Below are 18,995 nucleotides of genomic sequence, written 5' to 3' on the forward strand. Positions count from 1 at the left end.
TTTTGTTGTTGTTACTTCTTTTTTGTTTTTAATTTTATTTATTCGTTTATTTTTGGCCGTGCTGGGTCTTAGTTTTTCCACGGGCTTTTCTCTAGCTGTGATGAGAGGGGGCTCCTTTCTAGTTGCGGTGGTGGGCTTCCTGCTGCGGTGGCCCCTCTTGTTGCGGAGCACGGGCTCTGGGGGCGCTCAGGCTTCAGCACTTGCGGCACGTGGGCTCAGTAGTTTGGCTCCCGGGCTCACGAGCACAGGCTCAGTACTTACGGCGCACAAGCTCGGTTGGTCCGTGGCATGTGCGATCTTCCCAGATCCGGGACCAAATCCGGGTCCCCTGAATTGGCAGGCGGAGTCTTGACCGCTGAGCTGCCAGGGAAACCCAGCTGTCTCAATCAACGAAGGATCTGCACACCAACTTGTGCAAAGTGGGGACGCCTAGGGTTGGGGACTGGAAGAAAGCAAAATATCAAAGATTGTGGCAAGCAGAGGGAAGAAGGGTAAAAACAGAAACAACAGCTCCTTCTCGTTCCCCGGAGGCTAGGGCTATGTGTTGGTCTTGAGGCGCATCATAATGATAATGATAAGTGCAGGGTTAATGACAGCAATTATGTCAGAGCCTCCAGTAATTGCCGTCTACCAGGAGCCTGAGGGTTTTTGGTCCCCACTGTGCCACCTTGTGGTGACAAGAGAACACTTGCTTTTTTCCATGAAGGAAATCCATTGCGCTTTTATCCCCCCCCACAGCCAAGGGATGATATTTGGAAGCATAGCGTGGGAAGTACGTTGCCAATGAAGCCTAGAAACAAAATCTCATGGGCATCATTCAAGTCAAACATCGCACAGGCGTAAAAGGAACAGATTTAACAATGGTCTAAGGATGAGTTCCACGGGCCAGGTTTCCCCTCTGCTATCTGGACATGGATTTTACAAACAGTAGATGAAATCAGGGTTCATTTAGATGTCATTCTCAATTTATGAATATAGACATGGAAGTCTGGGTCATCTCCATTGAGACTCTAACAAATAATTTAGCAATCTATTTATAGCATGAGACAGTAGCCAGCCATTTAGGGATCAATGGCCAATACTGTATTAGTATACCTGGAAACATTTTAAGAAACTCAGTTTTAATAACACGAGTACAGATTTGCTTTTATAAATATATATATTATCAGAGATTTGCTGTGTAAATAGAGATCTCATCTCATACTTTTTATGCATTTCAAAAAGTTGTGATATCGATTTAAAGGATTTTTCTGTTTTCTGAATTCCATGTGTGGCCACATCCAGATGTGAGAAATAGAACAATTGAGCACTGGTCACCTTCTCACACAGCGACTAAGTAATGTATCTTGTCATCAGTTCAGACGTGGACTGGCCACGGTTTCTCGTTGTTAGCGCTTGTTTCAAGCATATAGTGTCTTATCAGGGATGAAGGGAGCAGAGCGAAGTGAAGCTCCAGCGGTCCTCTCACCATAAACAGCGTGTGTGTGGAGAGTGAGAGAGCGGAACAGACTCTCATGGAATCTACAGATGTGGAATGGAGTGGAGTAGAGGCACTGCCCTGCTCACGAGGGCTTCCAGCCTCTTCGTCTCTCCCTTGGCCTGTTTCCTTCTCTCTGCATCTGTGAACTTCTCTGTCTCCATCTCTCTCATCGTCTGTATCTTACCTCCTGGTCTTTCTGGGTATCTCCTTGTCACACGCTCTAATTCACATACCTGAGATCTAGAAGGGGGGTGGATCTAGCATTGAACCCCGGCTTGTTGGGTCACTAGCAGGGCACCCACTGGCCAACTTCAGTCACCCCTCAGCCTCCAAGGGGACCTGCTCCCAGGACCCCCTGGGTGCCAAACCCCACTGACGCTCAAGCTCCTCACATCACAGAGCAGAGCACAGTCCGCGCTCCGTCTCCGTGGACCCCACGTCCCCTCACATACCCTGAGGACTGGCTGAACCTGTGGGTGTGGGAGTGGCAGACACAAAGGCAGACGGTACTCAGACTCAGACACAGTTTCCTCATCTGTGGAACAGGCATAAGAGTTCTCACCTCATCGAGTTGTAGGGACGAATAAGTGGTGGGTTGCATGCAAAGGCACTCGAGACAGTAGCACACAGGGAAAATGGTCAGAGCTTGGAGACCGTCTCTATGTTTATAGTCTGAATGATGCATCTCTTCTCCGTATTCAAATCCTTGCCATTGAAAGACACTGCAATGCTGCCTCATTTAGGAGTGTAATGACACCACGAATTAGAGATACACCTCATAGAAGTTTAAAACTGTCTGTCCATCCATCTCTCTGTCCCATCTCTCTCTCTATCATCTATCAATCATTCACGTAGCTATCTGTCCATCCATCCATCAGATCTATCTAGTGATCGATCCATCTACCTATCTGTCTGCTTTCCAGGTCTAGAACTATTGCAGCCAGTGAGATAAGAGTTTTCAGTCACAGTACCTGATTTTTCTGGAATTCATTACTTCGCGGCTTCCCACACTGAGGTTTATCTTGTGTCTGGTCATTCACAGACACTCTGAAGGCAACTAACCAGAAAAATAATCTTGCCCTTTTGGAAGAACTACCTAGTGGGAGAGACAGGAAGTAAAGAAACAATTTAAGGCCAGGCATAGTTAAGGGCCATGCAAAAAAAAAAAAAAAAAGATAAAATAAAGGTGTGTATTCCTGCAAAGATGGGGGGATGTCATTTTATGTAGGGCCATTGGGGAAGGCCTCTCAGTTGAAGCAATGTTTTCTCAGAAGCCTAGAGTAGAGAAAACAATCCCAGTGGATCCCTGGAGAAATAGAATTCCAAACCAGTGCAAAGACGCTAGAGCAGAAACAAGGTTGAGAACCTGGGGATAACAGCAAAAATGAAGACCTCAGTTTTGCGTTCCAGATGGCTCTTTGACACTCAGCGGGGAACAGTCGGTAGGAGGTTGTGTATCCATGAGTTGGAGTTGAAGCAGAAGGTCAGAGCTGAGGGTGTACACTCAGATGCCTCTGCGTAGATCTGTAGGGAAAGGTACAGGCTTGCAAGTGTTCTCCCAAAGGCTGGATAGAGGGTGGGGAATAGGGTACCAGAGCTGGGGACGCTGAAATATTGTGAGTCAGAGACACAGTGGACACTCATTCAAGGGGGATGAGAAAGAGCCAGCCAAGAGGTCTCAGAAAAGACAGAGAAGCGTGGTTACCGAAGAGCAAAGCAGAGAAAAGGAAGTGACAGGAGTTTGACTGTGGATGCGGCTCGGACCCCAGGGGTGAGAGGGCGGAGCTGGCCCTGGACTTGAGCATCTGCCTGGAGTCAACGTCTGACTCCAGGGGCTTCAGCGGAGAACAAGGGGTGAGAGATAAAGGACCACGCTGGAAAAATCTTGACGGAAAGGGGAGAAGGTCAGTGGGAGAGTCAGCGCTGGACGGAAAGGCAGGGTCAAAGCAAGCTTTCCGCTGTGTCTTTCTTTTGTTTTCGGGAGGTCGTTGAGCATGTTTATGAGCAGATGGGAAGGATCCTGTATAGAGGAAAAAATAGATGATGTAGGAGAGAGAGGAGATAATTAAAGAATTGGAGTCCTTGACTAGATTAGAGGGAGTGGAAACTGGACTACAGGTGGAGGGCGGGCGTCATGGGAACCGCAGGGACAGGATGGGAGACCATGCATCTAGGTCGAGGGGGAGAGGTGGGCTTCACGCTTGGCTAGAGGGAGGGGCTGACAGCTGAAGACATTCTCTTCTCTGTTTCCCTTTATTTTCCATGATCCAGTGGATGTTGGCAATTTGATCTCTGATTCCTCTGCCTTTTCTAAAACCAGCTTGAACATCTGAAAGTTCATGGTTCATGTATTGCTGAAGCCTGGCTTGGAGAATTTTGAGCATTACTTTACTAGCATGTGAGATGAGTGCAATTGTGCGGTAGTTTGAGAATTCTTTGCCATTGCCTTGCTTTGGGATTGGAATGAAAACGACTTTTTCCAGTCCTGTGGCCACTGCTGAGTTTTCCAAATTTTCTGGCATATTGAGTGCAGCACTTTCACAGCATCATCTTTCAGGATTTGGAATAGCTCAACTGGAATTCTATCACCTCCACTAGCTTTGTTCGTAGTGATGCTTTCTAAGGCCCACTTGACTTCACATTCCAGGATGTCTGGCTCCAGGTGAGTGATCACACCATTGTGATTATCTGGGTCGTGAAGATCTTTTTTGTACAGTTCTTCTGAGGTTAGTAATCATATTCAAAGTAACACCAGCCAGCATGATTGTATTTTTATTCATCTAGAACATTTATCATCCAGCTGAGTTCCCAAGAATTTATCCATATAAAAGTCCAACTTTCCAAATTAGTATGCTTTCTTTTTGTGAGGGGTGCATGAGAGTGGTGCAGTGGTAAAGAATATGCCTGCCATTGCAGGAGATGCAAGAGATGAGTGTTTGATCCCTGGGTCAGGAAGATTCGGTGGAGAAGGAAATGGCAGCCCACTCCAATATCCTTGCCTGGAGAATCCTATGGACAGAGGAGCCTAGTGGGCTATATAGTCCATGGCGTAGCAAAGAGTCGGACACAACTGAGTGACTGACCGCATGCATATGCACTTACATGTTTCAATAACAGAGAAAACCGAGTTGATCAGCTATTGAAACGTGGACTCCAGCATTTAGAAATTAGCACTAGATCACCATTTTGGCTCAAGAAGAACATCTGACCACACCCATCTGTCCATGGGATTTCCCAGGCAAGAACACTGGAATGGGTTGCTATTCCCTCTGCCAGGGGATTTTCCCCACCTGGGGATCGAACCCACGTTTCTTGTGTCTCCTGCCTTGAGAGGCAGATTCTTTACCTCTAGCACCACCTGTGAAGTCCTGTACCCATCTGTATACCACTGCTATAGACTTCCTTCCCATCAATCCATCCTTCCTTTCCATAGCCAGTTTTTGAGGGGAGGGGAGGGGAGAAATCATCATGGATTTGTTGCTGCCTTCATTTGGGACATATTCTTTGATATCCTTTTGTTTCTTTCTTCTCTCTCTTTTTTTTTTTTTTTTTTTGTGTGTGTGTGCATCAGTTGCTCAGTTGTGTCCAACTCTTCAAGACCCCATGGATGTAGCCCACCAGGCTCCTCTGTCCATGGGATTCTCCAGGCAAGAATACTGGAGTGGGTTGCCATGCCCTTCTCCGGGGGTTCTTCCTGATGCGGGGATCAAACCCAGGTCTCCTGCATTGCAGGTGGATTCTTTACCATCTGAGCCACCAGGGAAGCCCTAATTTTTTCAACTAAACTTTTTACTTTGTATTGTAATATAGCCGATTAACAGCGTTGTGATAGCTTCACGCGGCCAACCAAGGGAGTTAGCTGCACACACTCATGTCCTTCCTTCCCTGAACCCCCCTCCATCCAGGCTGCCACATGACACTGAGCAGAGTTCCCTGTGCTCTACAGTAGGAATATCCTTTTAAAATAAAGTATTTTTTTAATGCAACTTCTAAGTTTATTTTTCACACTTTTAAAATTTCCTCTTACAGAGCACACAGTTAATGAAGGTTAAAATCAAATGGGGATATTTGCAACCAATTTATTAGAACATAAAAGCTAAATAAGTTCCTTGAAAGTGTTCTAAGGAGAGAGTGATGGAGTCAGGTCTGATAATAGGCTTTTCTGTGAATAAATGAAACAGTTGTAAAGCCATGCTCGAGTGTATTTTAGTGTATAGGTGACCATATTGATTCCTGGGGCATGCACAATCTTAAAAATATTGAAAAATATTGTAAATGAAATTCTATTTTAATGTATATTTTGTGGGTATTGTAAATTTAATTGTGATGTTTGAATGAGGGGAGTGTTTAACTTTAGCTTACAGTAAAGGGACGTCTCAGGTGGCCCAGTGGTAAAGAATCCGCCTGCCAATGAAGGAGACACAAGAGACACGGGTCAATCCCTGGGTCAGGAAGATCCCCTGGAGAAGGAAATGGTAGCCCACTCCAGTATTCTTGCCTGGAGAATCTCATGGACAGAGAAGCCTGGCGGGCTACAGTCCATGGGGTCACTGAGTCAGACACAACTGAACCTCTGAGCATACACACACACACGAATTGCTATTTCCTGGGTCACTAAAATAAATCATTGATTTTTGTTGATTATCACACTCTACAAACAAAGTTTTCCAAAAATTTGCTGGTGTGCTTGTTTACAAAGGAAACACTCTTGAAAACATCCTTCTTGTGCTCTGATTACTTGCAATGATGGTTGCCAGACTATTTAGTCTTTTCAAGAGTGTGTATAAAGGAAATTCATATTCCTGTAAGAACATTGTGTCGAAGAGACACAAGATCAGTGTTTTTAAACTTGTATGCAATATGAAGAAAGAAGGTAGTAGTCCCTAAGTTAATATTTTCTATATTGAAAACTATGATGATAAGAATATTAATTATGGTAACACCTCTAGATCAACCTTCAGAGATCACCAGCTTAAAGTAACTGCAAAAACAAAGAGAAGAAATAGTATAGTTAAGCCATGTCGAGTGTCAGAACTGAGACTGCCCAGTTCATGGAGAACTAAGGTAATGACTCATATTTTATATCATAATCATTTAAAGGATATGACTTCCAGGGGACTTAAATCCATGCAGGGGTTTTGAAAACTGACTATAACAATTTTATTTCTGGTAGATCAAATTGGTAAGAGATCCAATAAAGTAAAATTTATGCCATTTTAGTTTGACCAAAGAGATCATAGAACAATAACTCTAGACAGAACTTTGTTCAACTCCTTCAGGGTTAAAAAGAGAATTAATTTGCCATGAATTTTTGAATGAATATTTAACCCCAATGATCACTCAGATCCCTCTTTCAAATAAAATATTTTGATATTAAATATAATGGATTCAGGGGAATCCTATATTAAGGTAATTCATATCATCATTTTCATTTCATTAGAGTAGATTCTGGAACTCAAAATTTCATTAAGATGGAAAGAGTTGGCTTTATTTCTTTTTAATATTTGATGAATTTTCTTCCTAGAATTCCTCATGACATGCAGCCATTTATTATATTTAAAATCTCATCATCTTCCTCTTTGATTTTTTTCCCTCTGTTATGTTTCTCTGCAATTGACTCCTAGCAGCAGTTATTAAAAATCTACCCACCTATACCACACAATCTGAACAGCAAATTGTTCTATATGGAAGTATAGCCATTAATCCTACTATGTAATTGTGTTATAAAAAAATATATTGTCTGCCTGTCAGAAACAAGCTCACTGGAAATCAGTATTTTCTGGAAGATTTTCACGTGTTAGAATCCGATTTACAGGGTCCGCCTATGGGTTTAGCATTTCATGTTGTCAATAATGAGAAAAAAAGAAAAAAAAAAAGGGAAAGAAAAGGGGTAGGGGATTCATGATGAAATGGGCAGCAGCTTCTCTTCCTCTTAAAGAAAACATTGAAATGAGCAGAAGTCCAAAACCCTTATGTCTTCGATATTGAGCTTTTGATATTAAAGGAAATTTAACTCTTACCCAACAGGTTAAATTAGACTTGTAGGCACATTCAGTGGACTCAGGGAGAAGAGACCAAACCTCAAGTAATTCCTAGAAATATTGAGAAGGAACAAGTTTTTAGGTAAATTTGCACTTCAGTTCCTAGAGGAAATGTACCAGAATTTGCAAAATAATCCAATTTATTCAATTATTTGTAGTTTTTGAAAAAATCGCTACACACTGTTAATTGCAACATTTAATGATTGCTAATGAGATCGAATTAAAAATTGGTTGGGAAGCAACCCAAAGGTAAATAATTACCTGGTGGTTTCACAGACTTTCAGATCCCTTTATAGCAGGGGTCCCCAACCTCCAGGCCACAGACTGGTACCACCTGTCAAATCAGAAGTGGCATTAGATCAGAAATCAAGTGCACAATAAATGAACCATCCAGAAACCATCCCCGCACCCCCGCCCACCCCCCATCCTTGAAAAAAATGTCTTTCATGAAACCAGTCCCCCTTGCAAAAAATGCTGGGGACCACTGCTTTATAGAACAGCGTACTTGTAAAAGTCTAGCTATAGATTTGCAAAAATCAAGAAAATTAGCAATGTTGAAAAATAGGTCAAAATATATTCAATCTCTGTTGAATCAGTTTTGCTTTTTAAAAAATTCTGTTTTTTTTTTTTTTTAATGTGGACCATTTTTTTTTTTTTTTTTTTTACAGTCTTTACTGGATTTCTTACTCTATGGTTTCTGCTTTATGGTTTGTCTGTGGTTTTCTTTGGCCATGAACCATGTGGGATCTTAGCTTCCTGACCAGGGACAGAACCCTCACCTGCTGCACTGAGAGTCCTTGAAGTCTTAACCATTGGACCGCCAGGGAAGTCCCTCTGTGGAATCAGTTTTGACATTCATTGCTTTTAAGGCTTAATATTAGCCTTAATTCTATTTTACAAATCTACTTGGAAGCCACTTAATTGTAATATGTAAGTTAATTTGATCAAGATATATCAATGATAATTAGTTTGAACAGAAAATATGTGATGGCTGAATACATATTTCACCATCATTAGATAGTTAATCTGAAAATAAATCTACGAATATTTCATCTTCACTTTAACAAGAAGGCCTCAACGGTCAAACAAATCCTTCAGTTACATTTATTCAGCCTAGAATCAGAGGGGTGGGAATAGCATATCTGTCTTTCCGACTCAGCTTGGTCTTATGCTCCGTACCTTTAGCCCAGGCCAGTGGTCAGCAGACTTTCCCCACTCAAGGGCCAAATAGTGAGCAGTTTCGGTTTTGTGGACCCCATATGGTCTCTGTCTCATCCACTCAACTCTGCGTTACACACGAAAACAATCAGAGACACTATGAAAGCAAATAAGCATGGCTCTGTTTCAATAAAACATTATAAATCCAGAAATTGGAATTTTATAAAATATGCAAGTGTCAGGCTTCCCAAGTCGTACAGTGGATGGGAATCTGCCTTCCAATGCAGGGGACACGGTTCAATCCCTGACCCGGGAAGGTCCACTTAACTGACTCAGCAATTAAGCCCGTGTGCCACAACCACTGAGCCTGTGCTCTGGAGCCTGGGAGCCACAACTCCTGGAGCCCCCCAGCCTAGAACCTTTGCTCTGCGACAAAAGAAGCCACTGCAAAGAGAAATCTGCGTGTTACTCTGAATAGTAGCCCCCTGCTCGCTGCACCTAGAGAAAGCCTGTGTGCAGCAACAAAGACCCAGCACACACACACACATCAAGAGTCACAAACTCGTCTTTTTTCCCCCTACTATTTAAGGGCATAAAAATATTCTTGGCTCACAGGCTGTATAGACCACGAGCCACATCTGTTCTGGGGGCTCTGGTTTGCAGATTCCTGTTCTATGACCACGGAAGGGATGACCCTCTTGATTTAAAATATTAGACAGACCCAAGTTTCAGAGAAAAGCTTTATTTCCTATTGGTCTTCTAATATAAGGGTATTCTCGTAACAAGTGTGAATCGCTGCTCTGGGCCATTTTCTTGCTGCAGATAATTTCCCATGAAAAATGTTCAAACTTACATTGTTTCTCATGAACAAAAGAAGGAGGATATGCTTGGGAGAAAACTCATTTCAGAGTTGGCCGTATTTGGTGCCAGGGAAGTCCCTCCATAAAAGAATTTTGGAAGAATTGTTTTGTTTTTTCAAACAGCATTATATTTATGGAGCTCCATCATTTATGAAAGGGACTCCCGTTTCTTTAAGACTGTTGTCACAGAAAGCAGAAGAGCAGTCACTTGGACAGTGGACCTGTGACTCTCGGGAACCCTAGGACTCTTCCTGCAGTGCCCACGGCTGGGGGATCAGTGGTGCCCACCCTCTGGGCTCTGTCTCAACCCTGGGCATCCAACCACAAGGTCCGTGCTCATGTGGTCCTGACCTCTTCGCCTTTGGCCCCCGGGGAGTCTGTTGACTTGGCTGTTGTTGTCAGAAGAATTGGTTTTTAAAGAGAAACCTTCCAGTGATGTTATCTCTGTGTATGTTCTCCTGGGTTGCTACTTTTTCCCATTTGAATTCAGTTCATGGAGAACTTCTAAGACTGAATTCTCTTTTGAATCAACCATATTCAAAAGTTTCCAAGACCAGCTCTTCGCAATCTCTGCGTATCTCAGGATCTGAGCCAGGAAACACCGTGGAGATTTTCCTGGAGAAGTCGGTGTGCAGACAGCAGGGAAGGAGGAGGCGGGATGGGGGGGAGGAGGAGAGGGCGGCCCTGGCAGGGTAGCCCTTGAGCTCTTGCTGCACGAACACAGGCCACCAGATGCACCCACAGCCAAGGGCAAAAGTGCGGCTTCACCCATCAGCGTGACGACTGATGTCCTTGCTCTCCAGCTGATGGAAAATTCCTGGAGGAGAAAGAGAGGAGAAGAAAGGAAAGGAGGCGGGGGACTGGTTACGAGACCTGAGCTGAGAGAAGGAGAGGCTGATCCCCAGACTCTTTCTACTGGTCCCAGTAAATCCCTCACTGAAAGCTCGGTTTGCAAGAGTACACTTGCTTATGTAAAGAAGCCTCCACTGCAGGGCTGGGGCAGAGGAAGTGTAGGCACCTGTCACACTTTGCACTCTTTGAAGCACTTGCTCTCATCATAAAGGAAATAAACATGGCATCCTTCTCCGCAGAGGCTTCCCGGTGGCCCAGTGGTAAGGAGCCCACCTGCCAATGCAGGAGATGTGAGCTTGATCCCTTGTCAGGAAGATCCCCTGGAGAAGGAAATGACAACCCACTCCAGTATTCTTGCCTTGGAACTCTTATGGACAGAGGAGACTGGCGGGCTACAGTATATGGGGTTGCAAAGAGTCAAACACACTTAGAGGCTAAACAACAGAAATAACAACAAATTTTTCCCAAAATACTTTTCCCTTGTTAGAAAATCCTCTTCTTATATTTTGTAGAAAGAGGGCAGAGTGTGATTGATGAAAGGTGATATTATCAGAAGTAGTTTTTTTTTTTTTTTTTTTAAGTCACTGCTAAGACTTTTATCTGCCCATAATTCTTTCTGAAGCCAAGTTCCCTGGCTATTCAAACCATCTGCTTGCCTAGCAAGTTAAGTTTGGGACAAAGCAGTTATTTTTCTAGGACTTTCAGGCAGAATCAAACCATCACAAACCAATCACAGAAGGCTGCTCCCTGCAGCCCAATAGTAGAGACGATTTTCCCATCATACAGTGAACCTTTTAGATGCTTCAGAAAGAAAACTCACCAGCAGGTACATCTCTCTGTCTAGAGATCCTTTCTAACCAGAAGGTTGTTGAGATCATCTAAAGTGAGTGCAAACAGGTCCTCTAGGGAGAAGGTTTTTCGACCAGAAGCTTTAGTTATGAGGGTTGCCATTGTTGTTCCTTGCAAGGAAGAGAATAAAAGTGTAATCACAGGAGGTCATGTGTAAATTTATGCTGTTTTTACTGGCACTTAACCCTTTTCCTTCCAGGAATTGTTAGGCTTCTTAGCAGTCATAGATCAGTCCTTGGGTATGTTCTCACCCAGGGTGACTGGTTGACGGTAAGATCCCTCCGTTGTCCAACAGAATAGAAGTCAGGTCATGTAACTGACTCCCTGGAAATTACGTAAGAGAAATAAATACCTTGGTATTTGCACAGAAAGGAAATTATGCCATTCACTTAACTCAGAGTCTCTCTCAAAATCAAGCCTGTGAGAAAAACTTTTTCTTGGTCTTTGAGGGTCTTCAGAGGACTTAGGGGTGAATTCTTGGGTCAGAGAGACCTCCAGTTCTTACGTGGCTTCAAACGGGCTGCAGGTCAGGTAGCTCCAGATGGAGATGGGGAAGCGGGTTCAGGAGACCTGAGAAAGGACAGAGCATCCATCAGGGCCTAGGGTTCTTTCTTGTTTTCTTGTCTTTTCTTTCTGTTTGTGATTTGACGTCATGGCCTGTAAGTCAACTCACAGAGAAGGCTTTCCCTAAAGGACGAATAATTTCAGAAATGATTTTTTTTTTTTTTTTTTTTTTGTGGACTGGACTGTCTCACCTGCAGAAGACGGTTGACGTTTTAGGTGCTCGAGCGTGTTGGTGCTTTGGCAGCATGCTACCTTGTAGATTATGCTCTGCGAGGCGGCCTGTGGAGCTGGAACTGTGCAGAGATGAACCAAATACTTCATTAGGACAGTCAGCCCATGCTGAGTGCTGTGCCTTGATTACTGACTATGTTTGGGTCCCTGCCTCCCAGCTCCCTTTTTTGGTAGGATTTGAAATAAGGTATGGACCATGGCGAAAAAGAGAATGAACCAAGACAAGAAATGCAGGAGGAAAGAAGACAGAGCATAGAAAGGGGTAAACTAATTTCTGTGCTTAATTCACTTAGGGAAGAACACTGATTCATTCAGAGCCCAGGATTAAAGAGGCTTGCATAAATTTCAATTATACTGCTCGGATCTTGAAACTGCGGACATGGCATCGCTGACTAAGTCTTTTGTGCTAAATGATGCTTTGACTGGGCAAATGTTCAGATCACTTCTGCAAGAAAATGCAAATAGCCTTTTCATAATTGTCTTCTCCTCTCAGAAAACTGCCTAAGATATGTATACTCAGCTAGTGTCCTATGGAAATACTGAAGCTGATTAGCCTCAGAGCTGTATAGATCGCTGCTGGAAAATACTGAGAGAGTTGCTACTTTGTGCTTTGAAGTTTTCATATTTTAATGCCTAAGAAATATGGGTGCAATGGTGAGTAGATGCTTTCTTAAGATTGCAAACTGTAAAATATAAGTGAACTCTGAGCACCGTGAGACGAGAATCATGACAGCAAGTCTCTGAGAAACAGAGCCTCAATGCTGACTACAGCTCTTCCGTCAGAATGAAGCAACTACAAGTCAAAATTGAGTGTCTCCAACCTCTAAGGGGTTTCTTGGCTGTGTCATCATTCAGTCAACAGATGCAACCCTGTGTGTGTACGTGTGTATGCGAGCGTCTGCATTTTATAGATACTCTCATTTGCTTTCTGCCAATTCATTTTTTAAGTATATTCCTTCCTTTACCTAATTCTGCACTGAGGAGGCACTGTATTTTTATATAAAATAATAGACATTAACAGCAATAGCCCTGGGGTTTGCCCTTTCCTCCATGTGGGAAATATATTATTGTTTTTCAAGGATTTTCCTTTCAGAAGCATGACTGCATGTGTTAGCACAGATGAGAGGTTTCATGTAAGTAAACAGGACAGCTAGATCTCCTAACTGATTTTTTTTCCCCAAGTTGACTTAACAGGTACACTGTGAGTCCTCACATAATTCAGTTTCCATGCAGGGAAATGACAATCAGGTTACAAAAGAGCTTTATTTATAATGTATAACTGACAAGTTCTTGCCTGGCTGAAACGTGGTGACTCAGTTATGCAAGCCCTGTAAAAGAATAGATTTGGGTATAAGTACAAGTTTTGAAACGAGATCTTCTTTGCTGAAAAGAAGATCAGAAGCTGAAACCCAGGGACAGAATGTAAGCCTGTTGCAAATTCAGAGGCCTTCTTCTGCTAACCATGGAAGCTGTTTTCTAAAATTCTTGTTCACAGTGGTAATTTGTTTGAATTTCTTTAACATTTGAAAATTCACATTCAGGAAAAGCAATATCTAGATTTGGTCCTGATTAGTACATTAAAACATCTAAGCAAACACCTATCCAATGAGTAATGCCATAACTTGGGTTTTCTTTAATCATATACTATAATATAATAATAATATAATTTTTTCTTTAATCATATAATGCTATTAATGTTATTTTTCTCTTACCACTTGGCATTCATGTTATTAGCAATAGTAGGATACAAGCATTTTATTTTTGCATAGTTGTGATACACATTTTATTTATTTGCAACTGATACACAGGGGCTGTGGCTGTTAAAACAAAACTTTATCAAAAGCCTGGAGCCAAATATCATCTGAGGTTGTAGGCCTTCAGTACAGAAACTGGTCAATGAAGAAGGATTGAATTGAATCCTCAGACACTGATCAAATTTATTTTTAAAATGGAAAAAAAAAATCCTCCCACAGCAAGAAAAGTGGGCCAAACATTTGGAATTAGGTATAAGGATAAAAAGGCTAAACTTTATATACTACAGTCAGGGTAGAAATTTGGAGGGAATTAGTAAGCGCCTGTGAAAAATACAGGTCCTATTCTAGGATCTCCCAATTTTTCTGAGGAGAGATGCTATAAAAAGTTATATTCTGCAGAAAGTGGAGGAGGAGGTCCTGGATTTGAAATCAGCAGGTCAGAAGCCATCCTGGCAGGTTCCACTCACACAGCAAGTTCTCTTGAAATGGGATTTCTATAACTCTCTTTTTAATGAATTAAAATTGGAACTTGGTAAATCATATTAAAAAAAAAAAAAAAAAGAACAAAAGATCCCATGGTAGGACTGTGGCCAGAAGCAGTGGAGGAAGAAATGACAGATGAAGGTTCCAACAGGCCTGCTCACACATCTTATCTTTTCACTCACTCATCTGTCTACAGAATAAAGTGTCCACTCGCCCTGCTTGCCTTAAGGGTCTAAAGTCTGGCTCAGACTTCATGTTCAATTCTCATATCCCTTTATTCATGAATTTATAAAAATGCTGACCACCAACTGGAAAAATTCATGTTACTCACTTATCGAATGTCAATTTCTATTTCCAGATATAGCTGTAATATTCTCCTGAATTCATCAGACACTTACCTCTTTATGATTTTAGCACATAATCAGGCACTGCCATTGACTACTATGTTATTTAAAGGCTTCTTATGTAAAAGTGGGGCTTCCCAATATCTCTTTTAAATATCTTTTTCCTCAAACTAAGTTATTTTCTCATCTTGTAGCAGCAGTGGTAGTATAAACTACCATGATCTACGTGATTGCTACAGGTCAGGCATTTCAAGTATATTATTTCTAAGCCCTATAACAGTCGCTCACAGCTAGCTAGGTCAGTGTCGCAGATCGTATCAGGCTGACCGAAGGCCCAAAACTCTCCCCCCTGTGCAATGCTATCACCATTGTCAAGGTCATAACTTAGAATATCCTTGAAATTCAATGCAATGGAATTTGATTTGAAATAATTGCAATTAAAAAAAAGTTGTAAAAGATCATAAACTTTAACCTAGTAATTCCACATTTGGACACATATTCTAAGAAAACAGCAAGAGATGAAGATAAACGTTAGTCTACAAAGACAGTCAAGGCATCCTTGTGGGCATAAAACAAAAATGAATACAGAAGTACAAGAGCGGGTGACTCATCCAAGTATGGTTCATACACATTATGGAAATAAAATATATGCAAACATTAAAATATATTCTCTCAAATGGTTTTTGATTGTATGACAAGTGTGTGCACGCTTGGCTGTGTCTGACTCTTTGCAACGCTGTGGCTCCTCTCTCTGTCCATGGGATTCTTCAGGAAGCAATACTGGAGTGGGTTGCCATTCCTTCCCCAGGGGATCTTCCCAACTCAGGGACTGAACCCGTGTCTTCTGCACCTCTTGCCCTGGCAGATGGATTCTTTACCACTGTGCTCCCTGGGAAGCTCTGGGATATGACAAATGCTTACATATAAAAAATATGGTACTCATTTTTCAAAAAGTATGGCACAATTGATTTAAAATTATGAAAAATAAATAAATATAAAAAATTAGAAAAAGAACTGTAAGACAAAGTGTAAGAAATAACCAAAGTATTTATAATGGTGGGAATGTGGACTTATTTTATGTTCTTACACTCTTCTGTATTTGTAATGCTTATGTTGTATGTTTCTCACAATGGGCATATATTACTCTGATAATTAAAACAAAAACACCTAAATACACATTACACTTAAAAACCCACACACACAAACTGTTAAAACCCGTAACCCCAAACCTTGATATTCAGGTATGTATGTGCCCTTTCTTTCAAAAATACCATTGTTGACATTGGGCTTCCCTTGTGACTCAGCTGGTAAAGAATCCACCTGCAATGTGGGAGACCTGGGTTTGATCCCTGGGTTGGGAAGATCCCCTGGAGAAGGGAAAGGCTACCCACCCCAGTATTCTGGCCTGGAGAATTCCATGGACTGTATAGTCCATGGGGTTGCAAAGACTTGGAGATGACTGGTTGTTTATATTACACAAAATATGTTTTGCAATTTCTTTGTAGCTTGTGGCACATTCCTTAAATGTCTACAATAGTGATGAGCTTTGATTGTCTGAAATTATTGGTTTTGTTGTTAGTTTTGGAAAAAGCCAAGTTGCATGCATCTCATGGCAGGGCTACCTGCTGAAGGCACCACCATCCATAAGAGAATGCACCAAAGCTGCAGGCTTTTCACCTTTAAGAGAGCTAACATGCCACAGATAACACACACACACGCAAAATGATCATCGCAATCATTGTGTTAAGAGCCACCATAATGGTGAGGTCTGGCCCTCAGATGCATATCGTAATTTCAGAGTGTAATTGTCTCACCCGCACGAGATAAATAAAGGTTTCCAGAGCCTGACAGAAAGTTTACTAAGTAATCACTCAGCAGCTCTAGAAGTGTGAGCTTCTTAAAGAACCATCCCACTTATTGTTGTTGGTTTTAACATATTTGATGAAAAACAAAGATCCTATAAATGGACAAAGTGAGCATGCAAATGAGTTCTCAATAAACGAGCATATGATTTTCTTGTTCAGAAACATACAAACATATGCACAGTTGCCGGCAGACAGGTAATCCTGTTTTTCCAGAGTTCTTTCTCAACTATTCATAACACAGCAAATACAAGGTCTGAAACATTTAAGTGCTCTGAGAAGCTAAAATAGACGCCATAAATCCATATCCCAAAGCTTTTTTATCCAAAAAGGAAACCAACCAAAACAAGGTAACTCCAAATTTAGCATATGCTCATACTATTTCAAAAATATACATCCACTTTAAGCCCTTTAAATCATATTTACTTTTACTTTGCCTATATTTTTAAACAACCTTGGTTACATAATTTCTCAGCCTAGTGCATATTAGAATCAACAAATTAGACAGAACAAAGTGACAGCCTAGTAAATTCCAAGCACGTTGGCAGAAGCAAAAATGAGAAGTGAAGGCTCATTGATGGAGAAGAAGGAAAAACAAGCAGAACAGCTTAAATAAGCTCAGTCTGGGGTCATTTAATGTAGAAGACACTGTTCTTATTGTATTTTGATAGGCTCTCTATTGCAGGTAAAAATGAAATGGCTTATGTTTATTATAATGAATCATTACTGAGTCATTATTCAAAAGTCATCTTATACCCAGAAATATTGTTACTTTCATTCTTTTCATCATTCAGCTGACATTTATTGAGCCTGATTTATTTGCTCAGCCATGTGCAAGGCAACAAGGATATAAAGATAAAAAATTGGCCGTGGACTTCAAAACAGTCCCGATTGGTAGATGGGAACAGATATAGGGGAAAATATATCTGTAATAGCCTGAGAGGAACAGAATATACGATACTGGAAATATATACAGAATGCTACAGGAGCCACCAGTTAAGAGTTTGAGGATGCATACGATAAGGGAAAAATCATTCCCAATCAAACAACTTCAGTTATTTAGAAAAGCCATTCTGTAATATGCTGCATTCCCAGGCTGCCAGATAAATAAGGCGACATCACTGTGTGTTACAGGGATGACAAATGACAAATAAGGCTCGTGAACTAAATCCCAGTGCTTTAGAGGAAGTTACGCAGGCAGCAGCATGCAGGAAGGACATGCCATTCTTAGAGGCAGCTTATAATTTATACACACAATTACACGTATACAGACAGAGCTGAGCGCATAATGGGCATTTAGGATGCAATCCAAGTGAGGGGCAACCCCATCTCCTAGTGTGCTCTCAACATCCTTGCCACAACTGTGTGAGTATTATGTCAAGCGTGTGAAGTCTTTCATTCTAAAGACTTCCCCACACGTTCCCGTCCATTTCATTCCACTCCCCAGAAGCCCTCCAGATGCTTCTTTCCTCACCAACCCATTTTAGCACTTAATCATAGGTGCCTTATCGTGTCATTGAGTCATTCCACGTAGCCATTGTCTGTCTGCTCAGAGATCGTGGATCCTTGAAGGGGAGAAACTGTTCCTGTTCCAGACCTCTTCTGTCTCCCACATCACTGAGCACACGGCTGAAGTACAAAGTAGCTTCTCAACAAGTACCTTTATGGATTTTATTATGAAGATGAAATCTTACCAATATGGTAAGTGAAACTGCCAAAGCAATTTTCCCCCAGGTACGATTACATTTGGTCTCTTAAGATACCCTAGCAGGTGACTTGTTCTCATAGTAGCAGATGGCATACCCAGCCTGTCTATATTTCAAGTCAATATGACACAGTGGTAAAGAATTTGCCTGCCAATGCAGGTGATGCAAGAGACGCTGGTTTGATTCCTGGGTGGGGACAATCCCCTGGAGAAGGAAATGGCAACCCACTCCAGTATTCTTGCCTGGAAAATCCGATGAACTGAGGAGCCTGGTGGGCTACAGTCCATGGGGTTGCACAGGATCAGACATGACTGAGTGACAGAGCACACACACACACACACACACACACACACACTTACTTATCTATGTATTATGACTATTAATTATTACAAAGACTAGTGAGTGATTCTTGCTACCAGGAAGATGCAAATAACAGGAGCTGCTCTTCTCTTCTCATTATAAATTGGACCGCAGTGATGGTTAATGGACCCTTGAAAATAAAACTAATCGCTGGTGGTCTTTACTTAAGCACAAAAGAGAGATTTGTGTTCTTGGCAGAACAATGTCCTTCTGCGTCACACGACCATTCATAATCTGACTGCAGATCTAGACTGTGACTAATATTTGGCTCTAATATTATAAGTGGTTACTCTGGAGGGAATCAGTAAGGACATAATTGTCACTTCCTTGGAAAAATTTAATCTACAGATGGATCCCAACACCCAACTGCACTGGTGTCCAACTGCATTGGAGTTTTTTTTTTTTTTTTTTGCTAAATAAGGACTGATTCAGCCAAAAAGATATACTCTCA

At 41.8% G+C, this 18,995-nt stretch overlaps 1 long non-coding RNA gene across 1 annotated transcript; it reads right to left on the reverse strand.

Annotated features, from left to right (window-relative positions):
• Nucleotides 1–116: 116 nt before the first annotated feature.
• Nucleotides 117–7,856, reverse strand: LOC129651090 (uncharacterized). Its single transcript, XR_008713992.1, has 3 exons — nucleotides 7,783–7,856; nucleotides 7,501–7,572; nucleotides 117–442 (listed from the first exon to the last, which is right to left on the reverse strand). It is a non-coding gene; the product is annotated as an uncharacterized LOC129651090 (long non-coding RNA).
• Between the last annotated feature and the right edge of the window lie 11,139 nt (nucleotides 7,857–18,995).

The sequence above is a fragment of the Bubalus kerabau genome, chromosome 4, assembly GCF_029407905.1.
Source record: "Bubalus kerabau isolate K-KA32 ecotype Philippines breed swamp buffalo chromosome 4, PCC_UOA_SB_1v2, whole genome shotgun sequence".
Taxonomy (NCBI): domain Eukaryota; kingdom Metazoa; phylum Chordata; class Mammalia; order Artiodactyla; family Bovidae; genus Bubalus; species Bubalus kerabau.